This window comes from Theropithecus gelada, chromosome 4 (assembly GCF_003255815.1).
Source record: "Theropithecus gelada isolate Dixy chromosome 4, Tgel_1.0, whole genome shotgun sequence".
Taxonomy (NCBI): domain Eukaryota; kingdom Metazoa; phylum Chordata; class Mammalia; order Primates; family Cercopithecidae; genus Theropithecus; species Theropithecus gelada.
This window is the reverse complement of record NC_037671.1, coordinates 10767109-10787548: the sequence shown is the minus strand read 5'-3', so window position 1 is coordinate 10787548 and position 20440 is coordinate 10767109. Positions and strand designations below refer to the sequence as shown.

The window sequence follows — 20440 nt, the reverse complement described above, 5'->3', positions numbered from 1 at the left end:
TGCATGTAGATGCCACGAAGACGTGGAAGGAAATCACCAACAGAGCCACTGCCATTTTCTCACAGTTTACATTGAAAGAAAGAAAAAACTGCAGGGAAAGGATAGACTCTAAAAGGTTTTCTCCTATGGAATCAACCTATTGTGCAGTGAAGGATGAATGAAGAAAATGTGGTATGTGCATAAATGCGTTTGTATTTGGTCTTAAAAAAGAGGGAGATTCTGCCACTTGCAACATGGATGAACCTGGAGGATGTTATGTGATGTGAAATAAGCAAAGCACAGAAAGACAATCACTGCATGATCTCACTTATATGCAGAATCTGAAAAAGTGGAACTCACAGAAGCAGAAAATAGAACGGAGGTTACCAGCAGCTGGGAGAGGGGAGGAGTACCGGGGAAAGGGTCAAATAGTACAAAGGTTCAGTTATGCATAACGAGTGAAGTCTGGAGACCTAACGTACGGCATGATGACAAGAGTTAATAATACTGTATTGTATACTTAAAATTTCTAAAAGAGCAGATCTTAACATTCTCACCACAAAAAAATAAAGCCGTGTCTCTGTGAGGTGATAAACACATTAATTAGCTTGATAGTGGTAATCACTTCCTAATGTATAATCAGTATATCAAATCACATTGTACCCCTTAAATACATACAGTATTTGTCAATTACATCACAATGAAGCTAGAAAAAATACGTTTTTAAAATAAAATCTTTTTCCTGCATGAAGACAAATGAGAAATTGCAATTATTGATGATTTTTCAGTCAGCTTTTAGATGTCTATACAAAGTCCTGTGTGAGAAACGTGATATCAAACTTCAGATGCCTCACTTATAATTGCTGTAAAAGGAAAAAAGGAGTGTTCTGCTTCCCACCATAAACCCTTGACTCTTCTCCCCAGAGTCAGGAACACTTTTGCCTTGCTGTTCTGTTCGTTTTTCCTTAATGGCAACCAAAGTGAAATCTCATGAGCAAATTAATCCTTTTAGCAGAGTTTTCCCAAGGTTTGTGGGTAGAAAAATAATTACTGGCTACCTCCAACTTCCCACTTTCTCTTACACATGTTGTTTTTCATAATTACCAGAGAAAAGCTTTGGAGATTTAGCTCCTTTAAAAAAAAAAAAAGGAAAGAAAGAAAGAAAAGAAAAGCTAATAACTCCCCAGAAGAATCTAAGTCCTCAATGGCATTTGCAGAAGCTAAGTTAAGCCATCTATAGGTACAAGATTTTTTAAAAAGAATTTCTGAAACTGCCATGTAATTACACAACACATTTTTTAGATTCGAGACCTTTTTTTTATTTTGAGGTTAGAAAAGAATAAGCTTTGGCTTCTGTAAAAGCTTGAATATAAGCAAAAAGAAGTCCAGCCAGAAAAGTAAACCACAGTTTAGCCCCAACAAGAGAGCAGGTTTTCTAATTAGTGGCTACGCATGAAAAGCAATATTGTTGGGAAGTTCACCCAAGGACACCCACACATGACGGTGTATCACTTTTCCCTAAAACCGATCTGCCTTTTAAGTTTGATATGTTATCATCGTTGGTTAAAAAGTGAATCAAATCTGATTTTCCAAAGAGACTTTCTAAAAACAGTCACACAGCTTTTCTTCAAAGAGCCTTTTGGAGGCCTAATTGTAATATTACTAAATGAAAATAATATTTTAAGATTCGCTGGACAGCATGTATAAGAATTCCTCAAAGAAGTCTTTCAATAAACTTCCTTACTATAAACAATGAGAAAAAATATAAGAAATAAGATGTAAGACAGTAACTTTAAGATATTTCAGTTATAAGGAGCAGAGAAAGGGGCAGACATTTTTAATAAAGGAGAAATGTGGTAGCTGGTCTTTTGAGAGGTATGCCATCCCCCGTAAACCACTCCTCCCAGCATCCATGCCCGTGGGTGGTCTGCTCCCTTCGGTGACTCTAAGCTGGCTCTGTGGCTGGCTCTATGACCCGTTTTGGACCCACAGAACGAAAGTCTTCAACAGTGGTGCCGAGTGACTTCCAAGGCTGGGTCATAAGCTTTGAACTTCCTTCCACTTAGGCTTCTTGGAATGCTTGTCTGAGGAAAGACAGCTGTCATATAAGAAGTGTGACTACTCTGAAACTTCCATGTTGTGAGGAAGCCCAAGTTAGCCATGTAGCAAAGCTACACAGAGGGGTGGAAGAGGCGAACAGAGATGGGGGGTGGGTGGGAGAAGAGAGAGACAGAACACACAAGCTGTCCAGCCTGTCCCCAGGCACCTCAGCTGAGGCACCAGAAGTGTTATGAAGACGCCATCTTGGATGCCCTTTGCCTGACTCAGCCCCAGCTACCATCTGGCTGCAGCTGCACAAGAGACCTTGAAGAACCACCTAGATGAACCTAGTCATTCCACAAGACCGTGAGAGATGGTAACTCACTGTTGTTTTAAACCACTATGTTTTGGGTGACTTGTCACACGGTAATAGGCAACTAACACAACAAGGGAAAGGGGGACCGGAGGACAAGAGGAGGGAGGAGAGAGAAGGGAAGTCTAACCCTACCAGGAAGGGGATAAATTACATGCAACTCTTAAGGATAAGGATTGTGCAATGCTGGGAGGCAACATGTACGACTAAGGAAGAATCTTGGCAAACGCTCACAGATTTGAAGATGTGAGGAGATAAAGAATCTAAAAATGAGAAAACAGAAGCACAGTTCAAAGCATTCATTTTATTAGAACATAAAATAGAACCCATTGCCTCCTATGTGGATTTTCCAATGTTTCCTCTACCAAAACAACGTTATCGTGAAGCATTCTGAACTGTCTTTTCCTTTATCCTTCTTGGAAAAAAATGCATGGCTTCCTTAGTGCCATCCACGAGACTCTGATCGCCACCCATCCCATTACTCTCTGGTCTTCTAAGCTGCTCCTGTGCCTCTTGCCTCAAAGCTATACCACCTTCCTCACTCTGCTCATGAAGTTTGCTCAGAACTCCTCCCTTCCCCTCACTTTTTTGCCTGCGTTTGAATTTACACAGCGCGTTTGCTAACGTCTCATAGGGATATAAGAAATAAATACAATTAGGTTACTGCCTATATATGCACTTGAACACCACAATGGTAAAACAGTAATGTTTCTAATGAGCTCAGCAATTCAAGCTATATGAGTCAAGACTCCTCAAATGCCAGACAGTTCAAGAAATATCAATGGGAGAGAAAGGGAGAGGGCTGAGTTCCAAATTCAGCCCTCAGTACCTACTTTATACCCATTAACATTTGGCTTACTGATGATGGGGTCAGATGTAGTCACAATTAAGTCGTAGTCAAGAATGTTGGTGACATGTCAAACTGCGACACTGGTGTTGAATTCTAGCTTTTCTTTTTCTTACCTATAGGATGCTGAGTTAAAATTATATTAACATTTCAGTATCAGTTAAATGGAAATAATAACACTTCTAAAGATTAGGTGAGACAATCTATACTAAATAGCCAATGCCATGGTGTCAATGCCCAGTCAATGTTAGCCATGATCATCACTGGCTGTTATTTGAGAATCCAGGTTCTCGGAGCTTGGAGTATGTCTTTGCTGAGTAATCCAAATGTATTCACGAGTCTACAGATAGGGCTGACGGCTGCTCCCTCTAAATTAGCTTTTTCAATCAGAGGGAGGCATTCCGTGAAAGTGCAGACAGTGAAATCTCACTGAGCATCAGCCTTGGTGGGTGGCTCCTGAATGCAGTGCTGTGTTCTCTGAGGCAATAATTCCTAGAATTTTTAAATTTCAAGGACCAGTCAAGACAGTTTTTGAAATGGTAATCACCTTACACAAGGTTATCTGCTTCTTCTGTTTGCTGTTTTTAAGGACAATAAAAACAAAACAACATATTGCATGCTCTAACTCTACCACTGCATTTCTAAAAGTCCTCTCAATACTAAATAAAATAGGGAGGACATAACGCACAAATGCGGCTTTATAAAACTCACTTCCTTCTCTCCTTTCTGCCTCAGACTAGACCAGTGGAAATTTCTGATCTGTCCTAGACCTTTGGCCAACATGTAGGAACAAAAGCCTTAAGGAACAAGAATCGCTGGTTTAAGATTTAAAATGTAAATTATGTAATTATACATACAAAAGGATGTATGCAATTTATGGAGGTAATGAAGCATAATAATAAAGCATCAAGGAAACCATCACCCAACTTGAAAACCAGAGAGTGACTGAGACTGTTGTATTCTTTCCTGATCCTCTCCAACTGCTTCTCTCCAAAGGCACCTCACACCAGGAATAATGTTTATCCTTCCCTTGCCCTTTAAAACCTAACAATTCTACTACCATATGTGTATCACTAAATCATACAGTGTTCCATTCTCCTCCTTTCCCTTTCCTTTTTAGAGACATGCTGGAAGTTGTACAGGCAGACTCACATGGAAAACCTAGGCCTAGTTATGGTTAAGAGCAAGGCAGCCTGTGCGGAGGGTCGTCTGCCTGTCAGCGGGTGAATGGCTTATGTGTCATAGGCGGGCATGGCTGCTGTGCAGGCAATGGTGACCAGTAACTCCTCTCCTTCTTCAGCCATACTTCATAGAGATCTATTAAAAATATGGGCATTTTCTGACAAGTGTTGATAAGGATTTAGAGAAACTAGAACCCTTGTGCTTTGCTCATGGGAATGTGAAATGGCTCAGCACGGTAGCAAATAGTGTAGCAATTCCTCAAACAAACATAAAATTAGCATTGACCCAGCAATTATCTTTCTGGATATATACGCAAAGGCATTAAAAGCAGGGCCTTGAACAGATATTTGTATACCCATGTTTATGGCAGAATTATTCATAATAGCCAAAAGCTGGAAGTAACCCCACATGTCCATTGACGGATGAATGGATAAACACAATGTGGTACAGACCTATGATGGAATATTCTTCAACCTTAAAACGGAAGGAAATTCTGACACATGGCACCACATGGATGAACCTCGAGGACATTATGTGAAGTGAAATATGCCACCCACAAAAGGACAAATACTGTATAATTCCATGTATATGAGGTACCAAGCCTAGTCAAATCCACAGAGATAGAAAGGAGAATGGTAGTTACCAGGGGCTGGGGGAGAGGGGAATGGGAAGTTCATGTTTAATAAGTACATAGTTTCAGTTTGGGAAGAGGAAAAAGTTCTGGAGAGGAAGTGGTGATAGTGGCACAACCAGTGTGAATGTCCTTAATGCCACTGAATGGTACACTTAAAAATTGCTAAAGCAGCCAGGTGCAGTGGCATTGCCCGTAGTCCCAGCCACTTGGGAGGCCGAGGCAAAAGGACTGCTTGAGCCCAGGAGTGCGAGGCTGTAGTGAGCTATGATTACACCACTGCACTCCAGCCTGGGCAACAGAGTGAGACCCTGTCTCCGTAAAATAATAATAATAAAATTGTTAAAGTGATCAATTTCCTCAAATATCTAAACAACTGTCTAAATGTGGTTTGTTGAAATCAGGAGCCAAACAGTGTTCACTCATGACACTTCATTATTCTATTTCTTAAGTCTCTTTTATGGCAAACTAGGAATAGAAAGAACTCCATTAGCCTGATAATGAGTCTATATTAAAAAAAAAAAAGGACATTCTTAATGATGATACATTCACATCACTGCCTTTGCAATCAGGAGAGCGGCAAGGACTCTGACTTTCAGTCTGATGTTAGAGTCCAGTTCAGTACTGTTAAGATTAAATAATAGGAAAACAAGAGACATATTGCAAAGCATTGGACCTAATGAGAAAGTTTAGAGGGTTGCTTTCGTATGTACTATTTGGAATTTTTATGTTTGAGTTCATAAGTGAGACTGGTGATGTTCTCATCTCCTACGGCATTGCGTGGTTTCAAGTTATACAATTTTCCCCTCTTATCTGAGGGAGATACCTTCCAAGGCCCCCAGTGGATGCCTGAAACCGTGAATAGTGCCAACCCTATATATAGTATGTTTCCTCCTATACATGCATGCCTAGGAAAATAAATGTAAAATTTACATTAATTAATAATAAAACAAATACAACAATATACTGTAATAAAAGTTATATGAAGATGGTCTCTCTCTCTCTCTCAAAATATCCTACTGTACTATACTCAACTGTTTTCAAACCCCAAGAACATACTGTGGAAACCGAAACCATGGATAAGGGGGAACTACTGCACTTTCTCTTAGAATAATTTGGGGAGCCTTTCTGTTCCTTCTTTTCAAGAATATACTTCCCGAAAATCTGGCAGACTTCTCTCTAGAATCATTTGATTCTGGTGTTTTCTATTGGGGGACATTTTAAATTACTCATTTTCCTTTAAACACAGAAATACTGAATCTGTTTAAGTCAGTGTGTGTTTTCTAGAGGTTTTATTTAATTTTTCAAGTTTGTTGCCAAAATTTGTTTTAAATTTTATTTTATTTCAATAGTTTTGGGGGAACAAGTGGGGTTTGGTTATATGGATAAGGTTTTTAGTGGTGGTTTCTGAGATTTTGGTGCATCACCCAAGCAGCACACACTGAACCCAATATGTTCTTTTATGCCTAAGCCCCCCTCAGTCTTCCCCCTGAGTCCCCGAAGTCCATCGTGTCATTCTTTTGCCTTTGCATCCTCATAGCTTAGCTCCCACTTATAAGTGAGAACATACAACATTTGGTTTTCCATTCCTGAGTCACTTCACTTAGAATAATGGTCTCCAACTCCATCCAGGTTGCTGCGAACTAGTACCATAAACTTTTTCGCAGAATCCTCTCATTATTTAATCTCTGCTCTATCTATGGTTGTTGCTCCTTTTTCATCCTAATATTAATTTGTACGTTCACTTTTCCTTGGTCAAAAGATTTTTCTTTTTCTCACTACTGCTTTGTTTGATGCTAATAAAGATATTTTAATATAGACATTTTCTGAGTGGTATCTGACTAAGTCTGAATTATTTCAATTACAATTGTCCAGAGAAAAACAAAGACACTGCCTATCTCAAACTACAAACATAAAAGAGAAAATAAAAAGGAGAACAACAGAGAGGGAAAAGAAGAGAACAATCGATTTAATACATTTACTTTAAAAGTAATCACATATTCATTATTCTCTCACTAACTGGACTTACTCTCTGGTTTAGTCTAGATTAGTTAAGACAATTACAATAATTTCCAATAAATCCTACATTTTCCAAATATTTCACATTTCCATTTACAGTTATACACCAAACTTGAAATTGTTTTGAAACATGGTCATTCCACTGACTAATGTAAGCAATTTTTCATGCTATGGCACAAGCTTATTTAATTTTAAGCAACAAGGACATTTCTGGCTGGTCTTCCAAGGGTTGTAATGACAGCGGCCTTTTGACTTTTATGTTGCAAGCATATAACCTTGAATAGTAATACTGACACTGAGCTGAACTTTCCAAATCACTTTTGACCAAGGTGAAATGAAAGACTTTACCTTCCAGGGTTCATCAAATATTTCTAAGTATTTGTATTCACGTTCTATAAGAATCACAAATATCAAGAAGAAGTTATTTTTTCTGGCTGCCATGCTACAAATGACATTTTTAAACTTTATTTTTTTATTGTAAATAATTATAGTCCCACAAGTAGTTGAAAAAACAGTAGAGAAGCCCCACGCACCCTTCACCCAGTTTCACTCCATAGTAACATCTTACATAACTGAAGTACAAGATCAAAACCAGGAAACTGACATTGGCTCAATACATTCACTAGACCACACCCACTCTGATTTCACCAGCTTTCACAAGCACTTTTTGACTATGTATGTGTATTATTCTATGACTCCTTATCCCGTGTATACATCCATATTACCACCACCCAAATCCAGATCCAGAACAACAAAACTCTCTGGGGCTACCCTTTCATTCCAAATGACTTTTTAAGAAGATATCCAGTGCACATATTGTAAAGAGCTTTAGGACATTAAGCACCTATATATCATTAGTAGAAAGGGTTAATAATCATTTATTATTATTATATATTTTTTTCCTTTTTTGAGATGGAGTCTCGCTCTGTCGCCCAGGCTGGAGCGTAGTGGCCCATGGTCTCTGCTCACTGCAAGCTCCGCCTCCGCCTCCGGGTTCACGCCATTCTCCTGTCTCAGCCTCCCAAGGAGCTAAGACTACAGGTGCCCACCACAACGCCCGGCTAAGTTTTTGTATTTTTTTTAGTAGAGATGGGGTTTCACCATGTTAGCCAGGATGGTCTCTATCTCCTGACCTTGTGATCCGCCCGCCTCGTCCTCCCAAAGTGCTGGGATTACAGGTGTGAACCAGTTATGTATTATTTTTTAAAAATCAAGTTAAAACCATTTTCATACCCAAATATAGGTACTAATGTCACTTTAAATTGAGGAGATAGGCCGGGCACAGTGGCTCACACAGGTAATCCCAGCACTTTGGGAGGCCGAGGCGGGCAGATCACCTGAGCTCAGGAGTTTCAGACCAGCCTGGCCAACATGGGGAAACTTTGTCTCTATTAAAAATACAAAAGTTAGCCAGAAGCACTTGGTGGCACAGGCCTGTGGTCCCAACTACTTGGGAGGCTGAGGCAGGAGAATCGCTTGAACCCGGGAGGCAGAGGTTGCAATGAGCCGAGATCACGCCACTGCACTCCAGCCTGGGCAACAGAGCGAGACTCCATCTCGGAAAAACAAACAAACAAACAAACAAACAAACTGGGGCGATGCTTGTAGCTACCACTATACACGTCTCATTATGGAAATTAGTAGTAGACCTTGGCTTCTATGAGGGAGCACACTCAGGCACTGAGGTCAATAAACATGCGTCAGGAAGAAAGATTTCAAATGAATAATCGCGGCCTTGATAGAGTTCCCTTAATGTCAAATAACCACATTTTTGCCCCCTTACAAGGGCTGCCTTCAAGAAGCAATCAGACCGCATTTAGTAAAAATCAGTCTATAAAACATGCCTTTTTTCACATTTGAGAAAAACTGCTACCTCTCCAATGAAAACACAGATGGGCCAGCCTAAAGAGAAAAAGATCCTCCCACACCACTGCCGAGGAACAACCGGCACAATATCCTCCACATGACTAAGAGCAGAACTCTCAGCCTGTATTCATCCCTTCAGGCTCAGCATTCCCTCCTGCGGGATCTGGGTTCTGCGGTCCCACTGACAATGGCACTGTCTTCTGGTAGGCTGCATTTGCTACAGTGTTTTGTGCCTATTTGTGTGTTTCTTTTTCTTCATCCTGCCCTGCTCGGATGCCGTCGTAGTTCATCTGTCTGTGGGTTCCTAGCTCCTATCAGTCCTGGAAAACTCTCAACCAGTCACTCATCAATTATGGCCTCTCTGCCATCTGTTTTAGAGTTTCCTTCAAAAATGACAATTAGATATACATTAGACTTTCTAATGTTCACACCTCTTAGCTACTGATTTTATACCATTTATCTCCTGATCTCTGGACTAGATTTAGATAATGTCTTCTATTTATACGTTTACAAATTCTCTCCTTCACTGTTTAATGTGTAGTTCAAATCATCTATTAGTGAGTTTTGTTCATTTGTTCTTTTTTTTTTTTTTTGAGTCGGCACCTTAGCTATTTTGCCCAGGCTGGTCTCAAACTCCTGGGCTCGTGATCCTACCTCAGCCTCCCAAGTAGCTGGGACTACAGGTGCATGTTATCACACTCTAGTTTTTCCACCTTAATGATTAAAAAAAAAAAAAATTCAAATTGCTCCCTTTTTCTTTGGTTTGCGCTGTCATTTTCAATGGTAAATTGTCATATATTTACTATTATTTATTATACTATCATTCTTTCTGTATTTCTATATTATTGTCTTGCATTTTCTAACTTGGTGCCTGTTCTCCCATATGTGAAGTTCTTTGTGGACTGAAATTACTCTCCCATCACTCTGAGGATATACATTTTGGTGGTACATTTCCTTGTGTGTTTTAAGATTTTTGATTTTCTGGTAGTTTTTAGTTGAAATTCATCCTGAATGTTTAAATTGGGTTACTTTTTTTTCTTTCCTAAAAAAAAAAAAAAAAAAAAAGATATGCATTTGTTTTTGTGAGGACCACCACCAGCCAGAACCACTTTATCTCCCTTTGACAGTCCCGGCTTAATGTGGGAACCTCAGGGACAGCTCTCCCCTACCCTGTCCCAGCCTCCAAGCTGGTCTCAGGATCAGCGGTAGTGTTGGTCTTTGCATTCACAGAAACCCAACTTTTATGTTTGTTTGCTCATGGAAACCCCCACAGGGGAGTCCTGAAAGCTGTCCCTGAGCCCGTGACACTCATACTTTAGGCAAGTTTGCTTTTGTTTATCCTGGATCTTGTCATTTTTTTAGCAGGAGGCCCTGCAGATGATCTACTCTGCAATACTTCCAGAATTTGAAGTCTTTGTTTTATCTTTCATGTTTGGAAAATAACATGTGGGACACATTCCTCTCCACTCCTAAAGATGTTGTAAACTCTGCCTAATGTCTGAAGAGTTTACAAAGCATTTTCATGCACGTAATCTCATCTGAATTTTTCAGAATAGTCCCAGAAGGTAGAGAGAGCAAATATTATGACCGCCATCAAATCAACAGGAACCTGAGGCCAAAAGTAGTGAAGTGGCTTCCCTGTGCTACTCACTCTTATGATCTCACCTCCCATATTTAACACTGAAAGCTCTCAAAGTTCTGTCTCCAGCCCAGTATTCTCCAAAAAGGCTTTTCTTACTGCTGGGCATACTTCTTCCCCCAGGTATCTCTTGCACTTGGAGCCAACATGCACACAGTGGTACTCATCATTCTCCGCGACTTAACCCGCCTCTCTGTCTCTAGCTTGGTCTACCCTGCCACCCTCAATTGCCCAATTAATCATCAACCCTTGGTGCTTTTACCTTCTAGAACTACACTGTCCAATATAGAAGCTACAGCCACGGGGAGCTATTTAAACACATTAAAATGTAAAATTTGGTTCCTGTCACATCAGTCACGTTGAAAGTGTTCAAGAGTCGCACGTGGCTGGTGGCTCCGGTATTGGAGAGCACATCGTTGGATGCTTCCATCAGCTCAGAGAGTTCTACTAGACAGCACCATTCTAGAAGTATCTCAAATCCAGTGGGTCCCACTACCTTCACTACCACTGCCCTTATGCAGAGCCTCGGTCCCACTGCCTCACGTTTTGCCCCATGTCCATCCACTCTCCACACTGCAGCTAGTACCAGGGTCACAAGTCTGACTTGCAACAGGCCTGCCTGCCTGCCTACAGCCCTTCAGCCTGTATCCCACAGCCACCTCCCAGCCTTGTTCCTCATCTTTTCCCACCTTAAACTCTACCTTTGAAGGTCTTAAATTGCTCTATTTGTCCCGCCACACTGCCCAGGACCTCATGACTGCGCCTTCCTCATACAATATCCTTGCCCTTGAAGTGACCTTTCCTTCTCACTTCCTGGATTGAGACTGTCACAGAACCCAAATTCTGAAAAGGCTTGGTGCCCCTATGTCATCCTAAATAATTAAAGCCATAAAACAAGGGTAGGTACATCAGTGTTCTTACTTCTCTTATAATTATTCATGCTTTGGTGCAAAATACCACACTGAAACTCTTCGTAAGCATGTTTTCATTCAGTTTTAACAGTTCCTGTTTTGCTACTACTCTAACCACCTACTTGCAATACATAATAGATAACTGTCTTAGTCCATTTGGGCTGCTGTAACAAAATATCATAGACTAGGTGCCTCACAAACAACAGAAATGTATTTCTCACAGTTCTAGGGGCTGGAAGTCTAAGATCAAGGTGCTGGTGAGGGCCTCTTTCCTGGTTCATAGATGGCTGTCTTCTCGCTGTGCCCTCACGTGGTGGAAGCAGTGAGGCAGCTCTCTGGGGCCTCTTTAATAAGGGCACTAATCTCATTAATGAGGGCTTAATCACCCCCCAAAGGCCCCACCTCCTAATACCACCACCTTGGGGGTTAGGTTTCAAGATACGAATTTGCAGGGGAGTGGAAACCAACATTTGGTTTATTGCAGTAATTCAGCAATATTTTAAATCTTTCTTTTTTTTTTTTTTTTTTTTTTTTTTTTTTTTTTTTTTTTTTTTTTGAGACGGAGTCTCGCTCTGTCGCCCGGCCTGGAGTGCAGTGGCGCGATCTCGGCTCACTGCAAGCTCCGCCTCCCGGGTTCCCGCCATTCTCCTGCCTCAGCCTCCCGAGTAGCTGGGACTACAGGCGCCGGCCACCTCACCCGGCTAGTTTGTTTTTTAGTAGAGACGGGGTTTCACCGTGTTAGCCAGGATGGTCTCGATCTCCTGACCTCGTGATCCGCCCGTCTCGGCCTCCCAAAGTGCTGGGATTACAGGCTTGAGCCACCGCACCCGGCCTAAATCTTTCTTTAAGACTGAATCCAGGAAGCCTTCCTTAGTTGCCTTCTTCCAGCAAACCTCAGCCCCAGGTAGTTTTAGTACCCTCAACTCTAGACCTCTATAAGTTCCCATGGAGATCTTCAGCATCAAACCCCTACCTTATACCAGAATGATCAGCTGTCTGCGTGTCTACCTTACCTGCTGGGCTGCAAGTCTCTCAAAGGCAGGGTCCATGTCATGTTCACCTTCACACACCCCATAGAGGGCTTAGTACATGGTGCCCAAGAATGTGTGTTGAACACATGTATGAGCTGGGACTGGGTCCTGCTTCGTGCTTTTTCCTGAGCTCTGCAGTATCCCCCATGGGCATAAGGAGGCAGAACAGAATTCAGGCTTCTGACCCCAGCCCTAGTGATCTTTCCCCAGGACCCAGGAACAGTTCTCCAAGATGCAAACAGCTAAGCTGGAGAACCTGCTCAACACATCTGTCCGGGTTTGTTTTTTTAAGCAGTAGCACTATTGGCCCAGAATACTAATCCACATACTGCTTTGCATTCTAAATTCAGGATGCCAACTTCAAGCATGTTAAATTTTAAGAAGCCAAGGAAGGAAATTAATCCACTCAAATTACTTCAATTATACTCAAGCCACATCATAAGGTCACCATGCATAGGAAAGTCAGGCCAGATTTCTAAATTGCATCCTTAATTCAAAGCAATAGACCTCTAACACATTCCTTCCTTTATCTTTCATTCTTTTCAATGAGGTAAAATTGACATAACATAAAATTAACCATTTTGAAGTGGACAATTCAGTGGCATTTTAGTACATTCATAATGTTGTGCATCCAGTACCTCTAAATGGTTCCAAAACATTTTCATCACCTCCATAGAAAGCCCGTGAAGCAAAAGCACCCCACGTCCTCCTCCCCTGCAGCCTTGGTAACAACCATCATTCTGTGTTCTGCCTCTCTGGATCTGTCTGTTCTGAATATTTCACATGAATACAATCGTACAACATGTGATCCTTTGTGACTGGCTTCATTTAGCATCATGTTTTCAAGGCTCATCCATGTTATAGCATGTATCAGCATTCCATCCTTATTTATGGCTGAGTGACATTCCATTGTGTGGATACACACCACATTTTGTTTATCTGTTCATCCATTGATGGACATTTGGACTCTTTCCACCTTTTGGCTATTGTGAATAGTGCTTCTATGAACATGCATGTACTTGTATGTGAGTATGTGTTTTCAGTTCTTTGGGGGCATATACCTCTTCCATTCTCTTCTGCTCTTCCTCTTTGATATGGTTTGGCTGTGTTCCCACCCAAATCTCATCTTGAACTGTAGCTCCCATAATCTCCATGTGCTGTGGGAGGTACCTGGTGGGGGGTAGTTGAATCGTGGGGGTGGGTTTTCCCGTGCTGTTCTTGTGAGAGTGAGTCTCATGAGATCTGACGGTTTCATAAAGAGCAGTTCCCCTGCACATGTTCTCTCTTGCCTGCCGCCATATAAGGTGTACCTTTGCTCCTCCTTTGCCTTCCGTCATGATTGTGAGGCCTCCCCAGTCATGTGGAACTGTGAGTCCATTAAACCTCTTTTTCTTTGTAAATTATCCAGTCTTGGATATTTCTTCACAGCAGTTTGAAAATGGACTAATACACTCTCCATCTCTCCTTCTCAGCCACTGATTCCTCAGAGGTCATTCTGGAGGGGCTGAAGATGGTCCATCAGAGCTCATTTATAGCCCACCCCAAACACAAGGGGATTAGCTAAACACCCTCACTCCAGGGCTAACTATGTAGGACCTCTGAGCAGAAAGAGGCTGGAGAATCAGTGAATACTGAGTGATAAGCCCAGCACAGCACCTGGCACATAGTAGGCTCACAATGAATATTTGCTGAGTCTGAGCAGAAACAAGGCTCAGGGAATCAATCCAGGGGAGTCACAGAGAGACTAAGAGAAGGAGAAATAGACAGTCTGTAGACTGAGGATAGTCAAAAGAAAAAAGGATACCTCAGAGGCAACACTGTAGGAAGAGGGGCAGGGGGAGGAAGATTGAACACGGATATGAGAGAGAGTGGAGAGAGCGAGCTCACGTGAGAGAGAGAGAGGGTATGCTCTTGCCAAAAGAATCCTGGAAAAGTTGAAAAGTGATAAGCCCTAGTCAAATGGTGACTGTCTCTTTTTTGAAAGTCGGGAGTCTAATATGAAGAGAGGAACACAGGACCATCAGGCTCAGTATGTCTCAAAAGGCAGCAATGTCTCTTTTTAACTGCATCAAATGACTTAACTGTTTTCAGTGCCTTGAAGCTTCTATAGAGTGACCATAAAATCTGGAAACAAAGACAATAGTATCTTACTGTATGATGGAATGTAATATCAATAACCCATTTACTATGGATTTGCCCATGTTTACTGATTTGGTGACCAATCTCCCTCTACTTGTAGGGTAGTAACATCTATATACGAAGAGGTGGGAGAGAAACAAGACCCTATGACCAAAATGCTCTGCAGACACCCAACAGTGCTACATGACACCAGATGGTGCATTTTTATTTAAGACAGGGTCTCCCTCAGTTGCCGAGGCTGGAGTGCAGTGGTGCAATCACAGATCACTGCAGCCTCGACCTCCTGGACCCAAGCGATCTTCCCGCATTGGCCTCCTGAGTAGCTGGGACTACAGGCTAACACCACCATGCACAGCTAATGTTTTCCTTTTTATTTTTTTGTGGATATGGGGTCTCACTATATTGCCCAGGCTGGTCTTGAACTCCCAGCCTCAAGCAACCCTCCTGACTTAGCCTCCCAAAGTGCTGGGGTTACAGGTGTGAGCCACTGTGCCTGGCTAACTGCCTTCTTTTTAAGAGCCTTACTTATCAGGATCCCTATCATCAAGGTTTTTCTTCATATACACCCTTACCTGGCCAATATATTTTCCTGCTCCCATCAAAATTTCTGGAGGGAGGTAGGGAAGGAAGGAAGGAAAGACAGAGAGAAGACATGCATAAAAAATCCACAAGATGGAAGATCATCCCTTGAAAAATTGAGAGTCAAACTCCACTGGGCAACAGTTTCTCCCATTGGGTGGCAGCTTAAATAAACACTAAATCCTGCCTTTCTCCACAGTGGACTTCTGACCATGACAATGGAGCTATTTGGTTTAAGGAAACGTTCAAGTTTTGAAAGTTAAAAGTAACTGAGAGGCCAATTCCTTGCTTTGGTTCCCAGGGTTACTGGGGATTCATATTCCTATTAAGTTACACCGCATCAGACGGCCTATTATTCACAGCGCAGCACCACCGTGCCAAGCCCTGGGACACGGGGAGAGTCCTTTCTCATGGTTCTGTCCAACCTCTGGTCCGCGTGATGGGCCCAGGCTGGCCTGAGCCCTGGGCAGCCGTGGCCAGACGTCCCTAATCGGGGGCATCTGCACATGGCTGTTCCTCTTTACCTCAACAACACCGAAACAGTAGTCAGTGAGACAGAAAACAGGCATGCTCCTGCTGAGGGTTAAACTCCCCTCCAATATATGCCCCACAACGGAAGGCAGGGAATTTTGTTCTGTTTCGTCATGCAGTCCAAGTGCCCGAAACAGTACCTGCACAAAGCAGTGGCCAGTACGTATTTGTTGAATGAGTGACCTGAAGGAGCCACACTTCTCAAGAGCTGGCTGGCCTGGCCTGGAAGCAGCAAGGGACAGACGCTTGACTCTTTCCTTAGTTTAGAACCAAGACCTCAGTTCTAAACCACCATGTGATCGCAGATGCTGAGCTGTGTGCAGGACATGTGTCTAAATGCCCAGGGGTTCGAAACAAGAGGATGGAAAAATACCACCGCGGGGGGCATGAACGTCTCCGAGCACAGCCGTGCGCTCTGAACACACAAACAGAACGGGCCATTCCTTTCCTTTAATAGACAAAACTTGGATCCCCACGTCCTTGCAGAAACACAACAAAATGCTTCTCCCAGGACCGTTCTTGGAGAATATCTTTCCTTTTCTGGGGCAACCAGGCCTCCTGGTCCCTTTTGAGCAACAGCTGTGCTGGTGTGTTCAGCCCTATTTGATTATAAATGTCTATCTGAATAGGCAATGCTTCCTAACTGACCAAAAACAAGCAAGCAAACAAAAAATTCACCAGGCTCGAGCATTTGAATATATGATTTAGAAAAAAAACAAAAATAGAAAACACCTGTAAGAAACTTAAAAGAGTGGGGAAAATAGTGCCTTATCACTCCCATCTTTCTGTTCTTACAAAATACAAATCATTTAACTTCTGAGTTAACTAAATAATCCCCACCTGAATCCTGTCATTTCTCAGGCAGTTTTATTTATAAGACCCAAATTGACTCCAGTCTACCAAGGTGCTTTCGGGTGCTTTTACTCACAGATGACGAGAATGATGGATAAGATAAAGTCAGAAAGACAGAAATAAACTGGGAAACATTCAAGTATGACAGATTTGTGGCATGCGCTTATTTGCATTTTTCATTTAGTTTTGATTTACTAATTAACAAGTGGGGCAAGAAAAACATATTTGGGTTGAGTTGGAGGCTTACACTCTCACAGTTCTTCATCTCCACTTCCTGGGGCCTTTGGTGAAATAACAATCTTGGATTTGTTGCTCTGCAATAATTTCCATGTCTAACACGGCCTTGTCATTTTACTGCAAGATTGAGTTTAGGAAATACTGCGCTGGAGAAGAAAATTCTTATCCAAGCATGTATCTGAGAGAAGGGAAGGGGGAGCTACAAGGAATAACAAAGTGACCAGCCAAAGTTTTCTCAGTTACTCTCTCTCCCTCCTCTAATTCAAAACATTGTACTTTATTATTGGTGTAGCACCAGAGAGCACATTCTTCGCTCCGGTGATTCACTTCATCTTCCTGGGAACACAATGGAGAGAGTATCTAAAGTTACTTGATTTGCCTCCGGATTAAGTCCAAGCTAAACTGTCCACTTAACATTCTGTTTTCCCCTGAAGCCCAGCAGGTCCGCGCAGGGGGCTACGGGGGTGGGGCGGGCACAGGGTGGGGCTACATGGCGGGTAGCTCCCTCTGCCGAGTCACAAGATCTTGGTTCTTTCAAGATCTCAAATCACAGATTGATGAGATCAGCAAACAGGCCTTTCCACAGGTTGGGGAGAAAGTGAAGAAAGCTGTAGACATGGGCAGGAAGCCCCCAAGAAGAGCTGCCTTGGTTTCCAGGTTGATGCAGGGCTGTGGTGGATTTGTACCAACATTCCAGCCTCACTGAGGCATGGAAATTCTAAAACATCATGGCTCATAGGGCAAAAAGAAGACAAGAGATAGGAGAGGAGCAGAGAGGGGTCTGTCTGGAGATGCCAAGGAGTACCTCCCCCACAAAAGACAGGAAGCATGTATCAAGAAAGGAATCAGCCATGCAGCGTGGACAGATAAACACACAGGACTGTGCTCCCACGAGAGGTGACTGTGTGGCTGTGCATATTTGGGACAAGATCCTGCTACATTTTGATTCACCTGCAGCAGACGCTTTGCTCTGCCTTTTGCTCTTCCTATCTGGTGTTGGCAATAAGCAGTCAAAAGAAAAATCGGAATGAGGTAAGTCACAGGTGATTATTCAACCCACCTTTGACTATTAGCGTCTTTCCCACAAAATCTCCCACCAAAGTGATTAGTAATCAGTGCAATTGATGGTCTGAGTTTTGATTTTTCTCTTTTTATAACCTTCAAATGCCCAGAAGTTGGCAGTAAGGAGCCCAGTGCAACGTAAGTCTTGAATAACATAACTAGCCTGCAGGTCATTCAAACCTGGGCTAACAGAAGGCACTTCCTCAGGCCCCTCCAGGTGCATGGTCACACTGCTCCTCCAACCTCTGCTGCATCCTGAGGATTAGGAAGCCACCTGGGAGATCAGTACATCAAAGGTGTATGCCACAGAGGACAGTAAGAACAGGAAGAAGTGAATGTGAAACCTACAGCGGAAGAAACTTGACTAGAAGCAACCTGTAAGGGAACAGGAAGCTGATTCCTGAGAGCTTTTTGAACCAAGTAGAAAGTCCACCCAACCAGACTTGCAGACAGAGAGAGAATGACACATAACACAGCTGGCCATCACTGCCAACCGCCCGCAGGTGCCAATGCATGCTCCTGGGGGACCGTGGTCTCAACTCACAGGGTACCTGGAGCCCACTTCATCCCTGGGGGTCCTCTGGCTGCAGAGCTGGCATATGTGACCAGGCAGGGCCAAGGCAGGAAAAGGAAATATTGGCCACTGTGGTGGACAGAGGAGTTATTTTACATCAGGGTCTGGAGTGACTTTGCTGTCGTGTGTCCCTGCCTCAAAATGCGGATAGGGAAGAAGGCTGGGAATATTCTCTCAGACAGGCTGCCTTTCGGTCACAGTGGAGTTGCTGATGCCCATGTGGTTGGAAGAAGTGGTGTGTACTTCAAATGACAACTTGGGGAAACACTTTGTCTCTGAAAACCACTAAAGTTTTTTTTTTTTTTTTTTTTTTTTTTTTGGAGACTGAGTTTCGCTCTTGTTGCCCAGGCTGGATCTCCGCTCACTGCAACCTCCGCCTCCCGGGTGCAAGCAACTCTCCTGCCTCAGCCTCCCGAGTAGCTGGGGTTACAGGCACGCACCACCATGCCCAGCTAATTTTGTATTTTTAGTAGAGATGGGGTTTCTCCATGTTGGTCAAGCTAGTCTCGAATTCCTGACCTCAGGTGATCCGCCCGCCTCGGCCTCCCAAAGTGCTGGGATTACAGGCATGAGCCACTGCGCCTGGCCTAAAAACCACGGAAGTTTTATAAGTTCTCAGAGATGGCCAGATTTTGTTGTGACATAACAATGTCAATAAAGGCCAACCAAAGAAAAACTTAGAAGGTCAGTGTGAATTAAAGTCTATACATTTTCATTCATTCTTTCTTTCTCTTTTTCTTTCCTTTTAGAGATGGGGTCTTGCTCTGTTGTGCAGACTGGAGCACAGTGATGCAATTACAGCTCACTGTAAGCTTGAACTCCTGGGACTACAGGTGTGGGCCACCACACCCAGCTAGTTTTCAAAATATTTTTTGTAGAAATGGGGTCTCACAATGTTGCCGAGACTGGTCTCGAACTCCTGGCCTCAAGCAACCCTCTGGCCTCGGCCTCTCAAAGTGCTGGGATTGCAGGTATGAGCCACCTCATCCAGCTGAAGTCTACCCATTTTTCACTGATACAGCAGGGTGTGAATCCTGATAGTGAATGCCTGGGATATAGCAGGAAGATTCTTCTGCCTGTTTGATCGACAATGAGCCAGTGGTGTGAAGTGCCTTGGTTAAATGCCTTTTCCCCTTTTTCCCATCTCACTTTCCTCATCTGGAAAATACTGGAAACACTGACACTCATCCCACCCGTGACTCTAACCACAAATACAGGGCAGAGAATTGAATACAAGGTTCCAGAAAATAGCAACACTCAATATTCAACCACAAATCACTAAATGCAACAAATACTAACTGGATATCTATTATCTACAAGGTATGTTAATAAGCTTTTAGGATCATCAGATTACCCTTTGGGATTATCAGATTACCCTTTTGGGATTATCAGATTACCTTTGTGTAGTTCACAGTTGCACATGAAACAGACTTTAAAATACACTACAAATAGACGGAATGTTATCTTCCTATTTAGCTGGATATTCAATTAGGGCTTCCCCTCCCCTTTGATATCCTTGAGATAAATTAAAAGATCACACAACCTCCTCCTCTATTGTTTATCAATCAGAAAGGATCAGTAAACGTCTGTGGTCAAAGGTGGGTTGACAGAGACAGAGTCTCTTCTTAGAGGACTCACAGTAGCCTCCAGGAGAAGGTGCCAAGCCAGACGGAGACCCCTGCTACTCACTGCCCTTGCTCAAAGTGGCTCTGGAAAGATCGCCAGGAGATCTGGGCCAATCAGGAAGTCTAGATCTGTCTTCAGCCAACCACAACATGACTATACGACTTCTTGAATTCTTCTGAGCTCAGGGTCCCCCTGACTCCTGTCTTTCTTGGACACCTGCCTCCACGACACCAGCAAATCCTGCCTGCCCTATCTTCAAAATCTATGCAAACCCAATCTGCTCACCACCTCCACCACTACCACTGTGGACTAAACCATCATC

At 42.8% G+C, this 20440-nt stretch overlaps 1 protein-coding gene across 1 annotated transcript in view; it reads right to left on the bottom strand.

Moving 5' to 3' along the window:
- BMP6 (bone morphogenetic protein 6) overlaps nt 1-20440 on the bottom strand; it is a 159322-nt gene that overhangs the window by 36939 nt on the left and 101943 nt on the right. The window lies entirely within an intron of this gene.